Genomic DNA, 19,656 nt, shown 5'->3' on the forward strand with positions numbered 1-19,656 from the left:
AATGCACACTGTCCATGCACTTGTGTAGGTCAATAGAAATCTCATTACAGCCTTGTTTTCAGTTCTCTGTCGTTCTCAAACTCAGGACGCCTGTGCACGTCCATGCACTCGCTTTCCTTCTCTGTGAGCTTCATCTCTGCAAATTCAGTCCTTGAAGAGTCAGTTTTCCCAGGGAGTTGGAACTTCCTCAAAAGTATCAGAATGCAGATTGCTGGGAGGAAGCTTGATCCTCTTAGTGCTGCTGGGAACCCAAAGAAAATGTTCCTATAGAAAACAACTAATCTGCATTAAATCTTAACATGATCAGTGAAATCTAATTTTGTATACTCTTTCCGGTCATTTATTCTTCAAATAAAAACATCAGGTGACTATTTTGTCCATGTACTTTAAATAAGTTACTTTGCTAAGTTATTAATACTTTTTGTTAAAATATCAAATGAAATCCAGCATAAAAGTTTGAATGTATTTCTTAAGTTTGGTGATGCCTAGCTTCCTTTGCCAAATTGACTGAATATAGGATCACTATAGAAAGAAATTTCTTGATGTATTATGAGAATGTTTTCATAAATGTTTAGCTGAGGATGAAGTCCCTTATACCATGCACTGGGCTTGTCGCTCTCAACACTTCCTGTCAGAGCAAGTAACATGACCAGCCTCCTAGCCAAACCCTGTCTGCAATTACGTCGCACTAAGTCACTATGCTTCCCCTGCCCTTATTGCCTCTTTTCTTAAATATTGAGAGAATAATATCTCTGTCAGATTAAGGGAGATCTTCTGTCTTGTTTGCTCAGAGTTTGATCACACATGAATAAAACATGATAAAGTCACTTTCCAAGATTTCTCTCCTACTAAGGATTTGTATGTGTGTTATACCATGCAAATTTTTGTATATCTAAAATAAAACCTATTAGTCATTTTATATATTAATAGCTTTAAATTGTTAAATACTATTCATAATTTTGCATGTATAAAGATCAACTTACTTTTTATTGTTTTACTATGTGTATGTCTTGGGTCTCTCTCTGTGCATTTGTCCAGGAATCCTGGATGCTTTGCAGTAAGAGTCACAGCAAGTTTTGAGCTGCTAATGTGGGTTATGGGAATTGAACTCATGTTCTCTGTAAAAGCAATATGTGCTCTTGAACCCTGTGCTATAAGTTTAGCCACAAATTCTTTTCATTTGCTGAACTTGTCCAGTTTAAGCATGAAGACTATGGATGCTTCCTAAAATGAATTAGGTAATTTTTCTTGTCACCATTTCTGAAAATATCTTTTATACTATCATTAACATCTTTCTTTATAAATTTGATAAAATATGACTTAAGATTTATGGACTTCATGTGTGTGAAAAAATAGGTATTTTTATATGTACATTTCTAAATAACTATGTTGTCAACTTAACACAATCTAGAATCTCCTGAGAAGGAAGTTTCAGTGAAAGCCTGCATGGATTTTGCTGACCTGTGAATAGAGTCATGGGACAGGATCATTTCTTAGACAGGATACCCGGGACCACAAAAGGATAGAAAAATCAATCTTACCTACTTCTAAAGTGTTAAAACATAAAAATAGTATATATGTGTAAATGCCCAAGACTTCAGATATAACAATTCAGATATATTTTTCTAAAGGGATAATAGATTAAAAAGTATCAGTTTATGTTTCTTTCATTTTTATAAAAGACCCCAATAAAAATCAAATTAAAGAAAGAAGGGGTCAATTTAGTTCACAAATCTAGGCTACATGCCAGTATTATGGGATATCAAGGCATGTGAAAATTTAATCCACAGAGATAAACTGACAGAAGTAATTGAGATCTTCCACACTGTTAACTATGGATACACAAGCCTGGAATGGCATGTCAGCTGATCACAGCAGACATTTTTGCATTTTTGAGGACAGGCCAGCACTTTTCTCTCCCAGGATTTTTCAGTATATTTATCATCCAGAAACAAATGAATGGATATTATCTACAGCTTTTTTTTTTTTTTTTTTTTTTTTTTTTTTTTTGCTAATTTTTGGAGCAAGAAGGAGCCCAGTGCAGTCTGTAGCAAGCAAAACTTCTCTGTGGGCTGTCTTTGACCTGCTGCCCTAGAGGACCAGCAGGGTAACAAACTAAATCTAGTTTAAGATGAGCGCAGAATGACCTCTGGAGGTGAGCAGTGAACCCACAACTATTTCACTATACTGTTAGTGGCAGGTGTCTGCATAGCACTGAGAGTGAAGAGAACCACACAGGTATTGCTTTTGATTGAAGCCACAGCATGAAAGAGCACAACTGGATGCACCTGGATCTCTCTCAGAGGCCAGGCTTCTTGGTCTGCTGGATCTTGATGGTAATGGTTTCAGGTATTTCTATGTGTGGCAACGTCCTCCCACTTTGTGACAGTCAGAGCTGGTTTGAACCACACTCTTCTACTGAGCCACATTTTGTTCACGAGAGAGCCAAAAACTAAGTGCAATGGTGCATCGGAGATAAGACCATCAGTCAAATTCAGGTAGCAGGTAGGTCCCTTCTCAAGGTAGCCCCTGGCTAAGGCACCTGATATGTTCTATTAAACTCCAAAGGAAGCACACAGAATTGGGGTTCTTAGCATATCAGGGTGCAAGCATGAGAGGGTTGTGAACTTTTTAAATGCTAGAATGTCAGGATCCATGCTGCTTGAATGTGCTGGGACTGTTAACCTGGTCCTTGCAGAAGAAAAGAGTTCTCCTCTTTGTCCATAGGTATGGGGTGGTAAGAGCTGAGAGATTTGTTCCCACCTACTGCACAATTGTCTGTGGTCTCTGAATCTTGCTCTCCTGTTTATCACTGTTGTTTTTTTTTTCAGCTCAGAACACAGCTCTCCCCCTACTGTTTCACAGTATTCACGTAGACACCCTGCTCCCTTTTGAAAGTATTTAGAAGGGTTAGGTTAAGAAGCCCACTCACATTTATATGTATCAACTACTTTAAAAACAATTGGAATACGTTAAAATACATAAATAAGGAAGTTATACCATAAATGTGCATTCTAAAAGTGAAACAAGTAACATCTTACCTCTCAAATGTTACATATAAATAGGAACTTTTTTGTACTAATATCATAGGTCACAAAATTATTATTATCTGAAGTTATTTATATCATACATTCTGCAAGCCCCTGGCTTCCCACATTTCCGAGTTCCCCAGTGTAAACAGGTTCTGTCTATCAAGGCACCAAAGTATATAGGTGCTGGAATGCCCGCTGCAATAAAATGAAAAAGAAAACAGCCCGTTAAAAAGAAGAAAGCAAAGAGAAATGTTATTTTGAAGTTTTTCTGCTTCTCTATTTAAAAAGATTATAAAAATAATGAATAAATGTCTCTATGCTTACATTAAGGAGTTATCAGTTAAGTAAAATTTCTAGATCAAAACAAATTAAAATTATGTATAAAATGCTAAAGAAGAATGTACTGAATTCATAATTATGAACCTCATTTATTTTGTGAATGTCTTGTTTAGTTTTCTGTACATACATCTAAAAAACAAAATTGTTTCCTTGTCATATTATTATTGAATCTACTAAAAGATGAAAAATGTAATTAAGGTCAGATAAGTTCTTTAAAGACAAGGGGAAACATTTTTCATCTCTGAAGATACTTCATTCTCAGACTAATTAACAGCAGCCATTTCTAACCACAGGGGCTTCAAAATGAAATTCAGAATAACATGGGCAGAGCACACCTATGTTAAAAATACCATGAGATCATTGGACCTTCCTGGATGAGGACAGCTGGGATAGTACAGATCCTGAGACAAATTACATTTTCTCTGTTTTTTTGTCATTCATTGCCCCATCCCTTTGTCTGACCATATATCCATGTATCTATCACATGAAGCCTTTGTGGATGTATTGAGTTAACAGGATGCCATCCTCCATGCACCCAAACACTAAGGATGCTGTCAAACAGCATCTGAGCCTTCAGCAGCAAATTCTATTCTATGCTGTCACCAACTTACTGGACATCCCCGTAGATATGTTTGAGAAGCTCCTTAATCATGATTCCTGCTATTCGCCAACTATAAACATCACTAACAGTCATCATATTGAAACTTGGTACTTGGATGCTCTAAATCTCTGTTGCCTTCATTGTGATGCTTATTTAATTTCAAATTAAAGCCTTTTATTCACTTTAGGGTAGTATTGTGTTTTGACTTAAAAATATAGTTGCCATCTTTTTCTTCAGAAAAAAATTTAATTGGTTTACTAAGCATTTGATATTGATCTGATATGTTGGGAAAATCGTTCATACCAAATACTCTCATGAAAAATGCATGTAATCCAACTCCAAGTGACTTCTCTTCAGACTTGATAGACCTGAAAAACAATACTCACATAAATAAAAGTACATCATGCAAACAAATATCTGTCCTAGCATCCTCCCAAAGACAGTCTTAGTTCATGAACCTAATTGTTAAGCTTTTACACATGAAGAGAAGACAATGCAGCTCTATCTCTGTTAAAGATACACAAAGGGAGGAGAGTAATGACTTCTGATAGCTCTCCTGTGACATCCACACATCTGATTCAGGGTGAAACCCTTTAACAGTTGGACACTGACTGCTAACCTAGATAACCTAGGTTACCATGGTGTCTAGCTTACAGTACCCTCATATCCAAAACAATGGACCCAAACCTTTGAAACCACAAACCAAATAAATCTTTTTATCTCTTAAGTTGTTTGGTAGCATTTTGTCCTGATGATAAAAAAATCTAACACATGTTATAAAAGATTTCAAGTTATAGTAAGAGCGATCCACATAAACAGAGAAAGACTGCATCATGTAGGCTATGATATTAAGATCAGGTTTTTGTTATATGGAGGTAAACACATTAGATATTTGTCTCTCCTGTACCACCCACAAAATTAGATAACATGGTTTTGAGAATTACATACAAAGAGGAGGGTTATAAAGCAATCAGGATAAAATATGAAAAATATTCTTATAAATTAGGAACACAGAAGTCTTTTCAAAATGTGGTCTTTCCCTATCAAATACACCCCTGTGTAAGAAATGCAGCTGTTTGGATTTCATTTGGTAAGTAGTTTCATGGAAGAATTCAAGAAAACATAACAGAAGAATAACAATAGTGTGCAAACATTAGTACTGTGCCATCTATTATTTACATTGCAAAATAGAACAAAGAAGTATGAAAAATTTATTTGAATAGACCTTAACCCCATTACATGAAGAAGCCACCACATTAGGGTGTACAAGATAGCTCAGTGGGTACAGTTGCTTGCCATCAAGATTGTAAAACTCAGTTCAATAATGGGAATCGACATAGTGGCAAGAGAACCAATTCCTTCAAGGTGTCCTCTCATTTCAACATGCATGCCATTGTATGCAAACACATACATGCACTAATATATACATACACACACACACATGCAGAGAGAGAGCGAGACTAATTTTTTTTTAATCACACATTAAAACATCAATGGGCCACAGTTTTTACATCTAGATGAAGAGTCAAATTCAGAAATTAGGGTGATTGAAAAAAATGAGTGGGACATGGAAGTGGGAACATGGAATTGTTTAGGGGATCCAACAGCATAGTTCAGCTACTCATATTCCCTTTACCTAGGACCATCCTCCTCAACGAGAAGTATTTATCCTTATCAACTGAGCATGCTGCTTTGGAACAGAGGCACCTGGAGTACTGAGGAAGAAAGGAGACACTGTGTAGCCACATCAGCCAAATCAGCCTGAAACATTATGGGGTGACAGATGCCACAGCCAAATCTCACTCACTAGCAAAAATAAGTCTGCAGAACTAGTAGTATTTGGTGTCTTTATCCATCTGTGAATCTATGAACTAAAACAAGGCATATACCACATCTTCACTTGTGTGAAAATAAAAATATCACATCTTACCATGGAAAATGAAAATATAAGAACATGTCTAGCCCATTTCAGAGAGTGCTGTGGTGGGTAGAAGTAGAAGGAAAGAAGGACAAAGGTCAAGAAATGGAAAGATAGGGAAGAGGGGCAAGGGACAAAATCAGGGAAGAGGAGAAGACCAGAGGAGAGGAGAGGAGAGGAGAGGAGAGGAGAGGAGAGGAGAGGAGAGGAGAGGAATGAAATGAGGGAAAAGTAATGGGAAAGGGATTTTGAAAAGGAAGAAGAGAAGGGGAGGGATGAAAAGCGAATGTGGACAAGCAAACAGAAAAGCACAGTTGCCCATAAAAGAGAACTGAGAACATTGGTCCAGTCTTTTTGGATAAAATATTTTGAATGACACATAATTAACAACTTTTCGTCTGAATTCCATTTAGACAATAAAAGGTTGAACAGTCTCCCCATTGTTGGTGTCTGTTTAGTTTGCAAGACTAGAAAGAACATGTGGAAAAAGAAAATAACTTGAAACTTGGCTTTGTAACTTCCTCACATTACTAGAGATTAGAGTATCTGCTATTGTATTTTTATACCTTCTCATTAGAGAGTATCGACTACTGCATTCATGTGCCTCTTGGTCAGATAACATTATTGAATTTATGCTTTTTGATAAAGACAGACTGAGCTCAGGATGACAAGGGATCCTGGTCACTTTTACACATAGATTTTCACATTTTGCCAGTCACTTAGCTGAGCATAGGAAATGGCTGTAGACAAATACTATCTCCCTCCAAAACAAGCTGTCCCTTAATTTAGGCTTAAGACATAAAGGGAGAAAATAAAAAGAACCAGAAAAAATTCCAGCAAACTTTACATTACTCTTAAAAATAACAATGTTACTTTTGCATTAAGAGTCTTGATAAAGATAACTCCAGAACATTTAGGTTCTGGGACCCATTACTCCAAGGGTCTTTCTTGGGAAAAGGAATTTTAATAAGTGACCAAAAAAATCTAAATGGCATTGGTAGGGTATTCTTTGTGTAAAGGTGCTTGCCACAAGGCTAGATGACCTGAGTTTAACAACCAGAACCCAGAGACGTATGTAAAGAAATAGAAATACAAAAGCCCAATTCAGTGATAAGCATCTGGAAACCCAGTATTCCTGTAGTGAAACAGGAGAAAACAGAATTATTTAGAACCTGAAGGCCAGGTAAGCTGGAGTACTCAGGCAGCATGGCAGCGGAAATAAAAAAAAAGACCCTGCCTCAGAAGCAAGATAAATGGAGAGAACTGATCCCCAACATTGTCTTTTGATCTTCCCCTGCTCTCAGTGGCACACAGGAGCCAGCCAGCCAGCCAGCCACACACAGACACACACGCAAACACAATCATACACTGATGTATGCACACACTGCTATGAGGAAGAGAGACAAACATAAATGAACAAGTTATTTTTTACCTCAGAAGAACCATATGCCCAGGTATTGATGATATTGACTGGGCAAAAATGCCAAATACTGCCCTGATGAAAAAGTACTGCAGCTTTATAGTACAATCTGGGCCTTTTTTACACATCCCAAGAACTGCAGATGAGTTTCCTGAAGACTGAATGCAGCTGCAATTTTGAAACACCTGTTAAAACAATCAAAATGAAACAAACAAATAAACAAACAAAAAAAAACAATGTCCTATTTGCAGAAGAAAACTACTGGATATAAATCTTCAGTATTTGCTACATAGCTAATTAGAGAAAACTGGAAAGTGTTGAGGACAAAGGTACCACTCAGAGGAGGAGCACTGATCTAACATGAATGTGTTAGAACACAAGCACCACTAAAAAAATACTAAATAATTAAAATGGAGGGGTTTTCCCCCTTATTTCCATCTCTGTTTTTTACATCTGAGAATTTTATCTTAAAATATAAAGGGGGAAGTTTTTTAAAAAGTATTGAACTTTTTTCTAAATGCATGAAGTACATTTGCAAAAATTCAATTATCCCAAATGCAAAGAAATATTTTGTATCTATTTGCTTGTTTCTTTGTTTTTTTATGTATGTATGTATGTATGTATGAATGAATGTATATATATATATATATATATATATATATATATATATACATGTATGTGTATGTTTATGGGTGAACATGAATATGCCATGGAATCCATATAGAAATCAGGGATAAGTTATGGGAGTTAGTTCTTTTCTTCTTTCATATGGGGCCCCAAGATGTAGCTCTAATGGTACTGTTTGGAGACAAATGTCTTTACCCACTGAGCCAACTTTCTAACCTACACATACTTTTTTTAAGAAAGTAAACAAATATTGCTTTATTTTGTTTTGGACCAGTACTAAGTACAAAAACAAAATGTGTTTCAGAATGGTGATAGAATACTAGCAAGTTACATGCTTACTAATAAAGCCCCCAAGAAAACAATTTTATTTTAAAAATAAACTTGATTCTTTTTTGAATTATGTTTCTGTGTATGAAAAAGAATCAAAATTTATATTTTATTTTGACTACCAACCAACTCTGTAAGAATTATAACATGTAAAAGACAAGGGAAAATGCTTATCTCTTCATCTGCTGAGATATAATGATGTGGGTTGGGGAGATGGCACAGCTTGTAAAGTCCTGCACAGGCATGAGGACCTGAGTTCAGATCCCCAGCACACATGTGAAAGATGCATGTGTAGAGAAAGTGCTCACAACACTGGTGCTCTAAAGGACAAAAGAGGTGACTCCCTGGGGCTCACTTGCCAGGCAGCCTAACAGAATCAGCAAATTCCAGTCCAAGTTAATGGGACCTGAGAGTCCACAGCAGAGGTTGTCTTCTGACCTCCATATGCACATGCACCTGAGCGCGCGCGCGCGCACACTCACACACACACACACACACACACACACACACACACACAATGAGGGAGGTCCTTATGTCTATCTGTTTCTTTCATTGGTTGATGAATAATGAAACTGCCTTGGCCTGTTGATAGGGAAGAACTTAAATAGGTAGGTGGGGAAAACTGTACTGGATGCTGGGAGAAAGAAGGAGAGAGAGAGAAGGCATGGAGCTGCTGCGAGAGACAGATGTGCTAAAACTTTGCTGGCAGGCCACGGCTTCATGATAACATACAGACTAATAGAAATAGGTTAAGTTAATATAAGAGTTAGGCAAGAAGAAGTGAGAGCCAATGGGCCAAGCAGTGTTTTAATTAATATAGTTTCTGTGTGCCTATTTTGGTTCTGTGTGGCCAAGAAAAACAAGCAGCCTCACTTTTCCAACAGACTGGCACCAACATGGGTAACTTCATCCATGCAAAACCTGAGAAAGCATAAAAAGGAATTATAGACACAGAAGAACAGAGTTAAGCATAGTTTGGTAGCAGCATTTTCTTGGGTGGGATCTGTTTGATAGACGCAAGCAGATGCATGGCTCCTTTGAGAGAGGATTTCCTGATTCAGCAGTAGCAAAAGAAGAAAGGCCAAGCTGATTTGAAGTGCAGGCTTTCTGAGACCTGCTGCCAGCATGACCTCTGGCTCTTTCAGAAGACCAAGTATTTGGTGTGGTTTGTGAGAAACATGGTACGGCATGCTTAATGGCAATGTAGATTGGCTATGTGCCTGGAAGTGGGGCTGTGTGTATGGCTGGTGGAAGCAGCGAGCAGTGCCCATCGTGGAATAGGCACAGCAAGCAAGAAGTACCCTATGTAGCCTAGTAATGTCACAGCTTATATTAAGTGTTTAGCAATTTTAGAAGCACTTCTGGTCAGAAAATAATTATAAATATGCAATAAAGCCAAATTCAGATAAGTCATAGTGTTGTATAAATGTATGCAGGCTTGGAAGAGAGAAGAAAAAGAGTATAAAGACTCATAAAACAAAGTTAATGTTTTAAAAAGTATAGTCTTTAAAAAGGCAGAGTACAGATAGTCATAGATTAAAAGAAGTAAAAAAAATAAGCCATGTAAAGATGAAAAATTCACAGAGTCTGGATTATGTATATTGTGTTTTCTTTGAATTTTTGACTGTGAAATAGCTAAGTACAGAGAGATATTTTATTGTATGGCCTGCTAAGTTAAACCAACATAAAGGTATCTTGATTCCAAAAGTTGAGTCTAAGAATATGTTATTTTGGAAATGAGGTTCTTTTTCTGTTGTCACAGAAGATGAGAACCTGTGGAACGCTTCCAGATCAATATGGCTTGAAAGAGCATGAACGTCTGAAAGGCCACAGTGAACACCCTCAAAAAATTACTTCCCCCAACTGCTGACTGAGATGAACCTAGCACACAGGATGCACTATGAAAGACCTGAATAAGAATAACCAGAAACAGCTATAAGCAGTATGGACACAACTATACCTATATTTCCAAATATTGTTTCTAATTGTTTGTTTACATTTAAAGCAGAATATGATATAGAGATGAATAATTTGCATTGGTATGGGTCTTGGTTTATTGATACAAGTTTAATGTCAATTTTGTTATATGTATATGTATTTCTGATCTTGATTAAGGTATTATATTTGTGTAACTCCTTTAAAAATGTAGTGTAAAATTAAGAAATATAACTTAATTGGTATTCATCTATAATAGTCAAACTTGTAGTCATGGAAGTTAGATTTTCTAGATGGAATGAGGTATATTTCAGTTATCTAGGTATTCTTCAAATCTTTCAGAGACCTTCAGAATGTGGCATTTAAAATGTTTAAGAACTTAAGACTTTTTGTGACAGTGCAAGACATCTGCTCCTGACAAGACCAGCTCCTTCAATAGGATGATGGATGTCAAAGAGGCTTTTTACGGAGTTGGCTAGCCTTTTGGCCAAGAAACTACTCCTACCTGGAATGATGAACTGGCTATGCAGGACCCACAGAGAAATGATTGCTGAACTTGCCTAAAGGTGAGATGGTCCTTTGGTGTTCCTGCTACATTAAAAAAATCTGCTAGACTTTCTGTAGTACACAGAAAAAAGTTACTGACAAACTGTTATTAAGGTGGAAGAATCTTTGAAATTTTCTGCTTTATGGAAAAGTCTGCTGGATACTATGGCCCAGTAGGCTGGAGATGGATGCCCCAATGATACAAAAGAACTTTGGGTGATTGTCCAGATTGCAAGATGTCTCTGTCAATTCTTGAGTTTTAAAAGTTGCTTGCAATGCACTTCCTGTTCACTTAGGTAATAATATATCTTTGTGGAGTCTTTGATGGGGTTAAAGAATAGATATAGTTTTCCTTAGTCATGATAAAAGAAAATAGATATAAATATTTTAACTGTAATTCTTGCTTTATAACTTTTTTGTTATATGTAATTTTACTATGTTAAAGCCGACTTTCTTGTTCAGAAATGGTGTGGGATGTCCTTCTGTTTATGTTTTTTTTTTTTTTTTTTGGTTTTTCGAGACAGGGTTTCTCTGTGGTTTTGGAGCCTGTCCTGGAACTAGCTCTTGTAGACCAGGCTGGTCTCGAACTCACAGAGATCCGCCTGCCTCTGCCTCCCGAGTGCTGGGATTAAAGGCGTGCGCCACCACCGCCCGGCCTATGTGTTGTTTTTATTGGTAAATGAGTAAAGAAACTGCCTTGGCCTGTGAATAGGGATGAACTTAGATTGGTGGAGGAAAACTAGACTCAGTGCTGGGGGAAGGAAAGTGAAGAGAGAGACACGATGACGCCGCCACCAGATATAGACGTGCAAAAACTTTGCTGGTAGGCAACGACCTCATAACAATATACAGATTAATAGAAATAGGTTAAATTAATATAAGTGTTAGCCAATAAGAAGCTAGACCTAATAGGCCAAGCAGTATTTTAATTAATATAGTTTCTGTGTGGTTATTTTAGTTCTGAATGGCCAGGACAAACAAACGACCTCACTCATCCAACACACACACACACACACACACAACTGCAATAAATAAATAAATAAATAAATAAATAAATAAATAAATAAAATAAGTTTGTCGTATGAAAACATAAGATTTCTGCCTGTCTCAACTGCACAACTTGTTTGGGTTTGGTTCAACTTCATGAGTCTCTATCAGAAAAAAATGTCAGACTTTGTCCAAAGCATTTTACAGTTTTAGTTTTAATGTTTATGTGTGTGCTTCTGTATCTGTGTGTATAAAAGCAGGTGCATGTGATGCCTGAGAAAGGTCGGATTGAGTGTCAGATTTCCTGGAGATGGATTTGTGAGCTTATCTTGGTGCTGGGGATCAAAAAAGTTCACTGACAGAACAGCAACTGGTCTTACTGCTAAGCTAGCGCTACCTCTCATTCTGAGGATTTTAACTCTAATAATTTGAAAAATGCTCTCAATTGCTTTTAAATTACAAAATAATTCCCAGACTCTGTCAGGGCTTTACATAACATCTGGAACCGTAAGATCAAATATGCATATATAAAGTAAAGTCAGTTCACAAAAATATTCATATCTATATTAAGCATGAACTAATATTTCCTTTTAAAAGATGTAGGCTTAGATCATAGCACATATTAATTCAGTGAACAAAACATCAGCCTACAACACTGAAAAGATTTTTACCATGCTAATTCCTGTTCCAACAGATTTCTCACAGCCTGCAAGGCAGGCTGACATATATGCAATTCCATTGTCTCCACACACTGGATCCCATGTGTTGGTTAAACAGTTAGTTACACCTTGTGTTGCAGTTAGCAAGAATCTTATTCTCCACATATAATGGCTGCTGAATTCTGAAATGATTTAAGATAATGTTACAGATAGTGAAGAACCACCAAGCTCGTCATCTCAGCCTGTCTGTGTGCAAACATAGGAAATAAAACAGGATGAATCAGTAAATTTTCAAAAAATGTTCTCAATAATACCAAAGTAGAATTATACATATAACTCCATCTCCAGTCATGATGACTTCACACTGGATTTGACTGACAGGTTTTGAATTTGACCTTGTTACCCTCTTTCAAACCGATTATTAAATTTGGGACATGGGCTTTCTTATGCAGAAGAACATGTCTGATTACTCAAACCACTGTTTTGAGTGATTAAATAAAGCATCAATTTTATAAATGTAAATTGCTGATTTTTCTCAAGCTAGTCCTTTTTCATTTTTCCCATTGTGTAAATTAATAAGAGATTAGACTCCTCATTTTAGCTCTAATAGTACAGCATTTTCTTACATGGTATATAATTAATGTTTATTTTTAAAGTAATTGAAAAAATAGCAATGTAGATGACTTGTGTGCCAATGACATAGTCAAGAGACACAAATTGATATTTGGGTGTTTTCTTTTTTTTTGTTCTTGATGAGGAGATGAATTGTGTTTCTTTCCCTCCACACCATTTCTCTCTCCTCCCTTCCTGAGTCGCTCTCTCTCTCTCCTTCTCTCTCTTGGGGGGTTCGTGCGTGTGTGTGTGTGTGTGTGTGTGTGTGTGTGTGTGTGTGTGTGTGTAAATAAGCACACATACAACACCATGCATGTAAAGAGCAGAAGATAAACTTCCACCTTGTTAGATATAGAGTCACCTGTTGTTCATTGATGCATATGCCAAACTAGCAGGCCTATGGACTTTCAGGTTTTCCTCACCATGCCTCTCAGCTCACAGAAGGGATTCTGGGATTACAGATAGCATGTCAAGCTATACATGCATTCTGGGGATCTGAACTCAGGTCCTTTTGCCTGTTCGGTAAATATTACAAATGAGTTGTCTCCCTAGAACCTTGAAAGGAATACTCATGTATATGATTATTTCATTTTAACTGATTGGATGATTATATGACTCTATCCTACACTAAGCTTTACAATTCCTATGCTAATACAGAATATGACCAGGTAATCCTTAAAATACAAAGTCTAAGACTACAAAGTATATGAGATATAATCATACTAGTGACATAAATAAATATGCACATATATTGACTTAGCATGTATTAGACTCAATTATGATAAATTTGTACCCATTGTAGAAATCTATGAAGGTTTCTTGGCCTGTACAGTTGAGTTTTAAAGCTATCTGTTGTTATATAGTCAACTTTTAAAGTAATCTGGAGCATAAAATACATGGATAATTTAGGCTACAAATATCTAGTTATTTCCTTCATTATATTTTAAAGCAGACTAGGATATCATTATGGCAACTACTCATATGTACATAGAATTATAAATTTACTCTTTGGTAGTCCCTAGGCCTCTTTAGTAGGCTCAGTTGTATATGATTTATGGATGAAAGAAAAATATAGAATAATTATGGATGATTGTCTTAATAAAATGACCTGGTCATATACAGTGCTTGAAGAAAAATGGATTAATATTAGTGAAAATATTATGATCTTACTTATGAAATAACATACTGTTCATGCTCATAAGATGTAGTTAAGCCAGCAACTGGGAAATTATCACAGGTCAACAGAAAGTTTAATAAAAATAGAAGCCACTCAATCAGTGATAAACAGAAAGCTATGTATGCAGCTTTCTTGACAGTAAACTTAAACTTTTTCATAACAAAGCCACCAATTAAATATCCAAAAAATGCTGGAGGTATGTTATAAATACCTACAAATGAAAATAAAATAGTATTTATAAAACACAGCAGAAAAATAAATGTTATCAATTTTAAAAAACATCTTACTTAGGAAATTATTTAATTCTAATATACAGTAATCCTAACCCCCTACTCATTCACATATTTCAAATGCCCCATTATGTCACTTTAAAAAGACAATTGGCATTTGTCTAATTATTTGAAACAAGTTATAAACACATTGTAACCCTCACACACACAGACACATATAAACATTTATGTATTTTAGGTACTTCTTTCCACTCTGTAATTTTGAAGGTCACCACTGAACCCATGCTTATCACATATAGAACATTCTGTGCACTGCTTATGTTGCCCAGAAATCTTTCTTTCTGACTCTAATTCCACTATTTTTTAAAAAAATCAAAGAAAAATAAGAGAAGGAAGACAAAATCCTGTCTAGGTTGCATTCATGTAACATCATACTCAGATGAATTTATGCTTCCTTTTCAACGCCATACCATTGCATTTAATTTTATACATCTGAGGGTAGGCATTGGAATTTGGACTTTTAGAGAACTCTAGATAATGTGGATGCTGCAAGCCGATGATTGAAAATTTTCAGGACTAAACGTACTGTAAATAATCCACTGTGAATATATATTACTCTCATTGGTCTAATAAAAAAGTCAACTGGCCAATAGCTGAACAGGATAGAAATAGGCAGAAAAGCCAAACTGGGAATGAAGGGAAGAAGAAGGGTGGACTCAGGAGAGTAGCCTGAATATTCTGAGGGAGCAAGAGATGAATGTGCCATGCTAATAAAGGTACCCTCATGTGTCAAAGCATAAATAAAGAATATAGGTTAATTTAAAAGGGAGTAATAAACCTGAACTATTACAATTAATATAAGTCTCACTGAGTTTATTTAAGAGCACAAAAATGTGTTCCAGAGCAACTTATTGGTAACTGCCTTTTCTCCGGTATATTCTGCTTGTAAGCAGAGGTCAACTACTTTAGGAGACAGCATCCTGGCATGGCAAAAAATCGGCAGTTCTCTTGAAAGGAGCTGCTACTAAACTCTTAAGTTGTGATATGAATGGTAGATGAGAGCTACTTGGTGGCTATGTAAACCCAGAAACTTCCCAGAGTTATGGGGGTAGCATAGCTTTCAGAACTAGTGATAAACAGACCTCAGCCATGAGATTCAGGTCCCAGGGTGTAGTAATATGTGGGGCGGGCTACGTTCCTGGCAGCTAGCTTTATACCCGAAATAATTACACAGAAACTGTATTCTTTTGAACACTGCTTGGCCCATTAGTTTTAACCTCTTATTGGCTAGCTCTTACATATTGATCTAACCCATTTCTAATATTCTGTGTAGCACCACGAGCTGGATTACCAGGAAAGATCTTAACCTGCGTCTTTCTGGAGTAGGAGAATCATGGCTACTGCCTGACTTAGCTTCTTTCTCCCAGCATTCTGTTCTGTTTACTCCGCCTACCTAATTTTCTATCTTATTAGGCCAAGCAGTTTTCTTTATTAGTTAACCAATGAAAGCAATAGATAAGATACAAGACCCACCTCCATCACCAGGGAATCAAGCAGGTGGAGTCAGGCACAAGAGCTGCCAGTGAAAATCCACTTAGCACTTTAAGGTTTGACTTGTGTCGTCACACACAAAAAAAAGAATCAGATTGAAAAATAATGTCTAAATGTGCTATGGTGTTTAAAAATACATACAATCTTGAGAAAAAAAATAAACTGGGAAAGAATAGTTTAAAATAATGAAGTCTTTAAAGAGAGATGTACAATAATGAGAAATAATAAGCCATGAAGATATGGGGAATACATAGGGAGTCTGCATAAGGAATGTTATTGTTTTGATTTTGAATTTTTTTGAATGCTCATGAGCAGAAGACAGTTGCCAGGGGACATGGAATTGTGAACAGGACTGCAAATTTTAACTTTAGGGTTATCTTAAATTTAAAAATGAAATAAAAATATACTTGTCAAATAAAAACCAAAAATGCTTTGGAGAAGAGTATTTGCTTTGTTCCCACAGGAAACTAATCTGTGCATTCTTTCAGGAATAATATTTATCGGGTTTGATCATGGGAGACCTCATGAATCTTGCAGGTGATATCTATAAGTTTACTGCTTATTTTCCTAGCACTTGGTCATTTTCTCAAATTTTCTCGGGCACCCTAAAGATGCCTTCACCAACAGGCAACAAAAAGCAATTTGAGGAACATAATGCCTATATTAATAAGAGATGTGGGGGATGCTATTTGTTATTTGATGGTCTATGGATGTTTGTTATCAATTAGGGGAATATCGTATATTGATGTAAATTTAAAGTTAATATTGTGTCATGGCATATATGTTTCTACTGTTGTTTAAGTTGTTATACCTTTGCAGTTCATTAAAAAATAAAAGCTAAAGTTCTAGTTTTTGAAAATTATTATAAAATATTTAGGGCAATCAACAAATATAAGTTAGTAGTTAGTCACTTACAACAATCATACTTGTAGATATATTAGGTATGTTTTCAAGATCATGTAGAGAAATATTTTAGATAGATCAATGATTTTCAAGCACTTCAAAGAGCTACAGAATACGACATATGAAATATTTTGATAACTTAAGATTTTTCATGACATTGAGACACATCTCCTGGTAGCACCAATTTACTTCATAGAAGATAATAGGCATCAATTCAACTCTGTAGGTATTTGAGGTATTTGTTATCTTTTGGCAAAATTAGTCATTTTGGCAAGAAACTACTTTTGCCTTGAACCTTGATTGTATGCTCTATATACTGGACATGCCAGACCCATAGGAAAAGATTACTGAAATTGACCAAAACAAGGCAGGACAGTCTTTTAAGATTCCTGCTTTATAGAAATGTCTGCCAGACATTCTGCAGAACAGACAGGAAAATGATTGTTGAACTTTTCCAATATAAGGCATGATAGTCATGCATAGGGAGCCTTACCCTCTCTGATGAGTGAATTGAGGTTAGGGTAGAGTAGAATAGAGGTCAGGGGCGGAAGAGAGGAGGGATTGGGAACTGGGATTGGTATGTAAAATAAAAAATGGATTGATTCATACATACATGCAAACATACATAATACATACATACATACATACATACATACATACAGGAATGGGAAGTGTTGACCACTCAGCTTCTCACAGATGCACCACTGCTCTGCACCAGAGGTTAACATTCCTGATTGTTTTACAGAACTCCTTAGGGAAAAGTTCTCCTGTAAACTATCACACACCTTCAAATACCGAAGATTTTACCACCTCTCAGGATTTCTCCTCCAACATTAACTTCAAGCATGCTCACAGCTAAACTGTCATTTTTCTTATCAATCTGTACAGTTACCTTAATACAGATAATTATTTTCCATTGGCTTTAACTTGAGTTTCTGATTATTTTTTAACTTGGAATAATATTTTCTATATAATAGACTTTTAAAAACAGGTGAGAAAATATATTTGCTCTTTGAGTGTCCAGACGGATGAATTTTCCATAAAGTTTACAAATTATGTGAGTTGTAATTCAAGCAGTAACTTGGGAAGAAGTTTAAGCCATCTGAGTAGGGACCCATAGTGACAAACCATCTTAACTCAGCACAGCAGACACATGCTCCACTCCCTGCAGACCCATCTAAACCAAATACAGGGGTTAAGGTTTGTCTGTTTGCCTTTAGTGATTCCACGTTTTTCCTTTTTGGCTTTTCCTTGATGTTTCTCTTCTTTGTTGCTGTTAGTCACATCTGCATTATCTTCTAGTCCTTCCTTTGGAAGTGTTTTGGGAAGAAAGAAAAAGGGGATGCAGATCAGAACATTCACTCCTGCACAGATCAAAAAGCCGAGCCACCAAGCACCGACCCAGTGCGTATCAGTGGGAGTTATGGTCAGGTCATCTGTGGAGAAACACAGATATTTTGTTAGCTTGATTCATTCTTTCCGAATTGTAGAAAATTGTTAAGAATCACAATCTCATCTAAACACAAAATTTGTGTATTGTTTGTAAATTATTCACGTTTATTTACTGCAAAACCTGCCTCTACTCCTAAATGCTATGATTACATTTCTTTGGGCAAATTCAGACCTGTAGAAAAACTGTCTGAGTTTGATCAATTGGGTGGAGACAAAAATTATCTGAGAAAGAAAGTTTCTGGATTTCTATAAAGCATAGTAGTTAAACTTTACTGCAAAATGACATAAAAATGATTTGAGACATTTATAAAACAGTTTTAACCTGATGTGTTCATCTCTCAAAGCATCACATTGAATGAGAAAGGGAAGTGGAGAGACAGTTCTGTGACTAAGAGTTAGTGCTGCTCTTGCAGAAGCCCAGGGTTCTATTCCCAGCACAATTATGAAAACTTACTACTGTCTGTAAGTCTCATTTTACAACATCAGAAACCCTCTTCCAAACTCAGTAGGCACCCATACACATAGTGCACAGATATACACATGTACAAAAGTTAATGTAAAACATCACATGACATACATTATTTTTGCATTATGTATTCATTAAGAAACTTAACCAGTTTGATCTAAACATACGTGGTGATATATTGCTAGAGGCCACATCATAGGAGCAGCAGACAGAAATGAATCTTATGGAATACAGCCCAGAGGATGACAAAGCTACCTGGGTACATACTGGAGAGACAGAACCCCTAAGGATTGTTTGCAGAATGCCAATTTTATTTTCTGTGCCTCATTATGTTTGCTGCTGCCATGTTTCTGCTGTTATGAAGGGACTTCACAGTTTCTAGTATACTGTGATTCTTTATTGAAAAAAATCCCACTCCTCACTGGGCAATTTATTTGTAGATAATAATAAAGATGATTTTCATAAGAGTAATGGTTTAGTTGGAGCAATGATTTGATTGACTTTCTGAGTTAGCATAAAAGATGCAGTTAGTTAGGACTATTAGTAAAGATGATTAGGGACATGATTTAAGTTTTCTGCCAGTTGCTCCAATAAAACATACAAAAAGAGCAAATATAGTCAAGGAGTTACCTTGCTTTTTGCTAGATAAGAGATTTTCAGAAGAAGGAAAATAAGAGCAGGAAAGCTTCATGCATTATAGACCCATGAATTCTCCTGTATAAAAACAGATAATTAAAGAAAATAATTATGTCCCTGCACCCAATGTTAGGCCTGAGTTTCTTGGTAATATATGTTACAGAATTAATCAAATGGCCCATATGCACATTGAAAAAACAAAGTTGTGAAAAGAAATCAATTGACCCAATTGTGTATA

General features: G+C 36.2%; 1 pseudogene; it reads right to left on the minus strand.

The window, feature by feature from the left end:
- Positions 1-44: 44 nt before the first annotated feature.
- The window catches only part of LOC121437141, a 53,369-nt pseudogene continuing 33,757 nt past the window's right edge, over positions 45-19,656 (minus strand).

Source organism: Microtus oregoni, unplaced genomic scaffold, assembly GCF_018167655.1.
Source record: "Microtus oregoni isolate MIOR12 unplaced genomic scaffold, Mior012 000002F_ref0000024, whole genome shotgun sequence".
Lineage (NCBI taxonomy): Eukaryota > Metazoa > Chordata > Mammalia > Rodentia > Cricetidae > Microtus > Microtus oregoni.